The sequence below is a fragment of the Parus major genome, chromosome 22 (assembly GCF_001522545.3).
Source record: "Parus major isolate Abel chromosome 22, Parus_major1.1, whole genome shotgun sequence".
In the NCBI taxonomy this organism is placed as follows: Eukaryota; Metazoa; Chordata; class Aves; order Passeriformes; family Paridae; genus Parus; species Parus major.
The window spans coordinates 1,468,254-1,475,783 of record NC_031790.1 but is presented as its reverse complement, the minus strand read 5'-3'; the positions used below and the strand labels follow the sequence as shown (position 1 = coordinate 1,475,783).

Here is a 7,530-nt window from a genome sequence, read left to right as displayed (position 1 = left end):
TATATTTATATTTATATTTATATTTATATTTATATTTATATTTATATTTATATTTATATTTATATTTATATTTATATTTATATTTATATTTATACACACATATTCTGAAATACACTTTCCATGTTACCTTCCCAAGATGATCCAAAGAGCAAGAACTTTGATGGCTCCTTATCAAGGAAAGTATTTTGGCATTTCTTTTTCTATAGAATTATGAGTTATCTGCTGATTTAAAATCTTGGCTATGTTTTTCCTGATGCCAAACCTTTGGTTTTATTTAAATAAATAAAAATCCCAGAAACAAAATTGACTTGTTCTGGAATTTATATTCAAATTTATAATAAACAGGACTTTTAACACTGGCAAAGCCTTGTCTTCCTGCTTCCCCTGGAATAACTATAAGCATGTGGAAAGAAATACATTCTTTGGAAGGTTTAGGCATCGATGCATCCGTCATCCTCTGCAGTTTAACCGTGTCTGGGATCAGCTCCCAAGCTTTACAGGGACTGATTTGTTCCTGGACCTCTCCTGGCCCAGGAAAAGCTGATAATGCCCTCTGAGGGTGCTCTGACAGAAATCTGAGAGCTGCCTGAACCCTTTTCCTCAGTCTTGGTCAAACAAAGCTGCAGCATTTACAGCAAATACCTGCCAGTGGCCAGAGAGATTCTCGGGGTGGTTCTGCGTGTGTGGGAATGCACCAGAACCTGCCTGGGCTGCTCCTGGTGCAGGAGATCCATCTCCTGCTCATCCTGCTGGGCATTCCTGCCCAGGAACCTGCAGAGATCTCGTGGTGGCAGCAGCTTCTGCACCCGAGCAGAGCCCACGGCCCGGGCACACTGTGGCCAGGGAGGGGACGTGGGGCAGCCACAGGAGCTGTGCAGGCCTCTCTGACCTGGGAGTGGGGCTTTGTGTGTGCTACAGCAGCAAGGAAGTGACACCAGGGCAGGATCAACACAGCGTGCTTTGGGTTGGGAGGGACCTTAAATCCCACCCAGTGCCACCCCTGCCATGGGCAGGGACAGCTCCCACTCACCCAGGGTGCTCCAAACCCTGTCCAACCTGGCCCAGGACACTTCCAGCGATCCAGGGACAGCCACAGCTGCTCTGGAAATCCCATCCCAGCCCCTCCCCACCCTCACAGGGCGGAATTCCTTCCCAATATCCCCTCTAACCCTGCTCTCTGGCAGTGGGAAGCCATTCCCCCTTGCCCTGTCCCTCCAGGCCTTGTCCCAAGTCTCTCTCCAGTTGTCTTGGAGCCTCCAGGGGCACTGAGCCTTTCCCAAAGCTCTCCTGGAGCCTCTGGGGGCACTGAGCCTTTCTTAAATCTATCTTGGAGCCTCCAGGGGCACTGAGCCTTTCCCAAAGCTCTCTTGGAGCTTTCAGGGATCACTGAACCTTTCCCAAAGCTCTCTTGGAGCCTCCAGGGATCACTGAACCTTTCCCAAAGCTCTCTTGGAGCCTCCCAGGGATCACTGAACCTTTCCCAAAGCTCTCTTGGAGCCTTCAGGGATCACTGAACCTTTCCCAAAGCTCTCTTGGAGCCTCCCAGGGATCACTGAACCTTTCCCAAAGCTGTCCCTTCCCCAGGCAGTGCAGGACGTGCCACAGGAGCTCTGTGTCTGTACCAAACCTGTGATTCCAGCCTCAGGTATGACCTGGCCACCAAGCATGGCCCTCACTGCCTCCATGGCGGCTTCTGGTTGCCCCAAGGTGGCCCAGGTAGAGCAGTTTCATTATTGTTTTCAGTATCAAACAGATTTTAAGACCAAAAAGGTTTTGCTAAGGAAAACAAACGCTGTTTTGCAGTGAAGCACAAGCAAGCACGCACATCCACAACCTAAAATTTTTCTCAGCAAATTAATGCTTCTCTCCTTTAGTGAAAACCAACTGAATAACATTCTCAAAGAACTTTCTGGCTGAAGTCATTGGCAGATGAAAAATAATGAAAGGCTTCTAAATGCTCAAATCACGCTCAATTTTTTGGTTTGTTTCCTCATTTAAATGCAGAGTATCTGCTGCTTTCCCTTTTTGTGGTGAGACAAAAGGTGAACCAAATCCCGCTTTAGGGAATCAGCTGTGTGAGGCCAAGTGTAAAAACGGGTAAACAATAACAATTCCTGTTTGCTGCAACTCCTCGCTCTCTCCAGATGGAATGCAAGGGCTGTGCCAAAGTCTGATAAAAATAGAAAACAGCCAGTGTCAGACTCTGTCCCTTGCTCTTTTTTTGGGGTGGGATCTGCATGTTAATTTATTAATGTCGCCTTTTTTGGTTCATCAGTGGAGAGCCTTGTTGCCTTGGAGTAACACACAGTGCAAGAAAATGAAGGAGCTTTAACAGCACAGGGACTTTGCTCTCTGCAGACCCCTCTATTCACCAGCTCTCAGAGAATCATGGAATGGTTTGGGTTGGAAATCATCTCATTCCAACCCTCTGCCATGGGCAGGGACACCTTCTGCTGTCCCAGAGTGCTCCTGGGACACTTGGACACTTCCAGGGATGGAGCAGCCACAGCTTCTCTGAGAATTCCATCCCAGCCCCTCCCCACCCTCACAGGAGGAATTTCTTCCCAATATCTAATCCAAGTGTATCCTCCTTCACCCCAAAGCCATTCCCCCTGTGTTTTCAGTGCATGCCCTGGTAAAAACTCCCTCTCCAGCCTCCCCGTGGGGTGTGTTTGACACTCAGGGGCCACAGAAATCTCTGCCCTTCTCTTGCAGCCACACATTACCTCTGTAGCTCAGAACCATTCCCTAATCTTTCCTGTTGGCTTCCTGAGTATCTAGGAAAAGGGGAAAAATATCTTATTTTCTAAATCCTTGAGGAATGGTGTTCCTCTCCACAGAGTCCAATGAACGTGTCCCTTTCTTCCAAACCTTTAATATTCAGAGATGTTGTGATCAACCTCAGTGGCTGGTGGATCTGGTAACGAGCAGGAGGCATTTTCAAACCTGGTGACAAAGGGATTTGCTCAGTGCTGAGCACTCAGAATGGACAGCTCAGGTCACATGAACTCAAAGGAGAAATAAAACAAGGATTTTGGTTGGTTTTTTTTGTTTTTTTTTTTAAGCAATGACCAAAATTAATCATGAGATTAAACAAGAGTGGTGAATTATCTCTTTTTTAGGGTGTGTGGGACATGTTCCCTACTGAGCAGTGAGCTCAGGGGGAGCAGGTGGAGCTGGGATGAGCATTTCTATGCAATCCTTCACCATTTGGTGACTGCCAGTGCGTGTCAGCCAAAGTTTGGGCACTTGGACACCATCAGCCAGGGCTGAGAAATCAATGCACCTAATTCTCTGAGCAAATTTTTCCAATCCTCTCAGCTCCAGACCAGGTGGAATCACAGGTGCCATCCAGGTGTCCTCCAGCAGAGCTGGAAGGTGAACAGCAGCTAAGATATTAAGTTTTCACCCTTGAAATTAATTCTCTGTGCTGTTCACTGGCCTTAATATCTTCCTTTGCACACTGTCAGGAATTAAATGGTAAAGAGTGGCAAAAGTTTAAAGGTTTCACCTAACGCTGTCTCCCTGCATTCTGTGCTGGAGGAACAGTAAAGAAAGCTTCAAGAGGTGTTTCCATGCATTTTGAATCATGGATTGTGTAAATGATGCTGGAATTCCTGCTTTGTTTTCAAAAGGTTGAGGACACTCAAGTGTCAGTAGCAAAATACAATTGCTTCTTGTAAAATGAAATAAAATAAAATGTACTATGAGCCTCCCGAGATCTTTTGCCATTAGGTATTTCATCACTCATCCCTGGAAATGTCAGGACTGCATTTTCTTCCCTCATCATTTATTTTCCTGTTTGACATCTGGAAGTCTCTGCAGCTCTGAGAGATAAGTTTGCCACGTCCCTCCTGGTGAGTAAGTGCCAATTCACTCTCAAAGATGTAATTTGACTTTGTCATTTGTCACAAGAGTTGCTTGATTATGGGTTGTTTAAAAACCAGCCCTGATGTCTGCATCATTTCATTGATGGGCAGCAGAGACAGTTTTGGAACCTGCCAGACTGTAAAAACTTGTGTTGTTTACTCTGCATCATTGCTGCCAGCACCATGGGAATCAGATCCTGTATATTTGTGTGACCCATGAACTCTTTGTGGTGTTAAAACCATCTCAGCTACAAACCCATCTCTGCTACAAACCCACTCTGCTACAAATCCATCTCTGCTACTGAATCTGGTTTAGGTTTGCTGCTTTTCCCCCCTTTTTGTATTTTTGTGTAGCTTAAATTTGGTGACTGAGGCAGAGCACAGAGATCATGTGGGGGTGATGCTGCTTCAGTGTTTGGGGGAGACCAGGGCTGTGTCCATAGAGAATCCCAGATTGGTTTGGGTGGGAAAGGACCTTAAATCCCACCCAGTGCCACCCCTGCCATGGCCAGGGACACCTCCCACTGTCCCAGGCTGCTCCAGCCTGGCCTTGGGCACTGGAGCAAGGATCCAGGGTCAGCCACAGCTTCTCTGGGAATTCCATCTCAGCCCCTTCCCACCCTCACAGGGAACAATTCCTTCCCAATGTCCCATCTAAATCTCCACTTCTCCATTCTGAAGCCATTCCCTGTGCCCTGTCCCTCCATCCCTTGTCCCATGTCCCTCTCCAGCTCTTGGAGCCCCTTCAGGCTGGGAACAGGATGAGTGCTCTGCTTACAGGGAAGCAAAGCTCACACCTCAGGTCCTGCCTTGGAGCACTCAGTCCAGAGGGCACCAGCTCCTTCAGAGCCATAAAAACCCAGAGGATGAAGCACAGAGGAGAGTTGATATCCCAAAAGGAATGAACTGTGTGCCAGGGCCTCCCTACATCTCTCATGGCTCTACAAACATTGATAAATATGCTACATGTTGTGTTCCCAAGCCCAGTGCTAGCTCTAAACTCTATTCCCTAAGACAAGTGTTCTATACTGCATCTCAGGACGTGACACAATCCGCCCTCTGGAAAGTGTATTTATAAATATAAGTGTATATTTATATATTTATATATATATATATATATATGTTGCTGCAGACACGCAGCAGCTGCCCCCTGTGCACACATGACCTCCCCCATATGCTCTCACTGCTCCCTTATGGGAAGTATCTTTTATGGAATAAAAAATGGTATCAAGGAACCCTTGGACAGCAGAAAATGATCCTGGACTCTGCACAATCCAATTAACACAACCAGTGCAGAAAAAGCAGTGATGTGAGGAAGTCATCTATCTATCTATATCTATCTATCTATCTATCTATCTATCTATCTATCTATCTATCTATCTATCTATCTATCTATCTATATCTATCTATGTCTATCTATCTATCTTTCCAGATGTGCCTCCCCAGGGCCTGGAATATTGTGGCTGTTCCAGAGGGAAAATGAGAGGGACTTTGTGCTTGGCTATTGCTGGTCCATAAAAAACAGACACAGAAGGAGGAGTGGGTTTGTTTTCCCTCCCAAAGCCCTGCATTCAGCTCTGTGCAGCACCAGGAGGGTGTCTGGGCACAGGTGAGAGCTGAAAAGCTCAGGCAGAAGGAATGGGTCGGTCTGGGAACACTGCTCTGATGATTTGGATTATTTCAGGCCTAATTTATGCTCTGTTTCATATTGTACCCACTTAGGATGGATGATATTTCTGGCAAATGTCTCAGCAAGCAACTATTTCCAGATTCGCTGCGGGCAGCTGCAGATTTAGAAAGCTGATAAAAAACCATGGGAAGGTAAACTGAGGTTTTGTTACCCTTGTAAACACTAATAATCACATTGTTTCACAAATCAGTGTAATTGTCACTCCAGTTCCATTTCCCAAGCTGTGGAAGGGGTCTGGATCCCATTGCTGACGTTTTGGAGATATTTGATATTTGCCCTCAAGCCCTCGCTCTTGAAGTCATTCACTTACAATAAAATAATAATTTTCCTTTAAAAATTAAAAAAAAACCAACCAGAGAATAGTTTGAGAAGCTGGGCCTGTCTCAGGCTGTCTCATGAGCTTTTTGTCCGTCATGATTTTGGAATCCTTGGAGTTAGAAACAAGGAATTATCTCCTTCAGCAAGAGCCAAGCGTCTTTCCTGTTATCCAAATTGCAGACAAATCCTGACATTTGCCCAGCAGGGTGGGAGAATCACTCACCACAGCCTTTCCATCACTCCCCAGCCCTGGATTGTGCTGTGGCATTTGGGAATGAGTGAGAGATGACACTCCTGCCTCCTTTACTCCGGGGACTTGCAAGTGGTGGCTGTGTGAGGAGGGATATTCTGGGACAAGGACGTGGCTCCATGACAGGATCTCCTGAAGCAGAGCACAGCTATCCCACCTTCCCTCCCTTGGTTTTAGTATAAATCACTATAAAAGGTTTTTAACATTGATTCTTCCCCTCCTTTGCTGTGTTTTGAGCCACTGGGAGACATTTCAGGATTTGGGAATGGTGGAGAAATGTTGGCCCAGGGATGTCTGTGGGATCTTTGTCATTAGCTGAGTTACTGACGCAGACCAACAGTGCCTTTCCAGTCTGTCATTATGAAAAATGCCCCTTGTGATCAGCAAAAAACCTAAAAAAATCCCTTGCCATGGAAAAGTCTTGGCTGTTTATCCTCATGGCTGAAGTTCTCCCCATTCAATGGTTTAACTCACACACCCCACCCTGTGCTCTGTGACTCCAGGAGTGCAAACATCCTTCTTCTCCCTGAGCAGGGCTCCAGAGAAAGAGCTGGAGCTTTATTCTGGGGGGTTTTCCCCACTTTTATATATTTTTTTTTTCTCTCTTTCTCACTGAGAGAACACTGAAATATTCATGTGGGGAGTCTGTGTTGGTGTGTGTTGCTACTCTGAGCCTTTTGACCCTCTGAGAGGTCATGTTATGTCAACAGCAGAGATGGAAAAATGCACTTTATTTTTCTGGCTTATGTCTAATGAAAGTAGAGTGGTTCTCTTTGACTCCAGTTAAAAAAATTACCACAAAATAGTAAACAGAAACCAGCTGCAGACAGGATTAGAGGATTCCCTTGACAGTGTCTGTGTCAGTTCACAGGACTCATTTACTCCTCGACCACAAACACAAACACCCTCCAGCAGATCCTCTTTTTTGCTTTAATTACAAGAATGACTGACAAATGTTAAACCCTTCCTCTCCCTTGCCCACTTTAGGATTTTTTTTCCTGTGGCCTCCTAGCTCGGACTTTCTCTTTTCATTTCTTCCAGCTTTGGGAAGCAACACCTACACCCAGAGCTGAGCCACAGGAAACAGACCCCAAGCAACGCTCTGGGAACTTGTTCTTCTCTGAGGGTTTGTTAAGATAAATCATCAGTCCCAGGCTGGGACCATTTTTGCAACACCCTCAACCCTTTTTCTCCAACAGTTCTCTGCGCGTTTCACCTTAAAAAAACCCTCCAAGCACTGTCTTTTATGCTGCTGGTAAGAAAGATTTTGAAGAATTCCCAGAACAACACATCAATTTCAGTTACAGGACAAGGTCTGTTCTGTCACTTGTAACATGAAAACTTTTCATCACTGGGTCTTTCACTGAATCTGGGCTCTTCCAGCTCTGAGTCTTTCTATATCT

General features: G+C 45.8%; 1 protein-coding gene across 1 annotated transcript in view; it reads right to left on the bottom strand.

The window, feature by feature from the left end:
* ADRA1A (adrenoceptor alpha 1A) overlaps positions 1–7,530 on the bottom strand; it is a 20,939-nt gene that overhangs the window by 6,102 nt on the left and 7,307 nt on the right. The gene's annotated exons all lie outside the window — the stretch shown is intronic.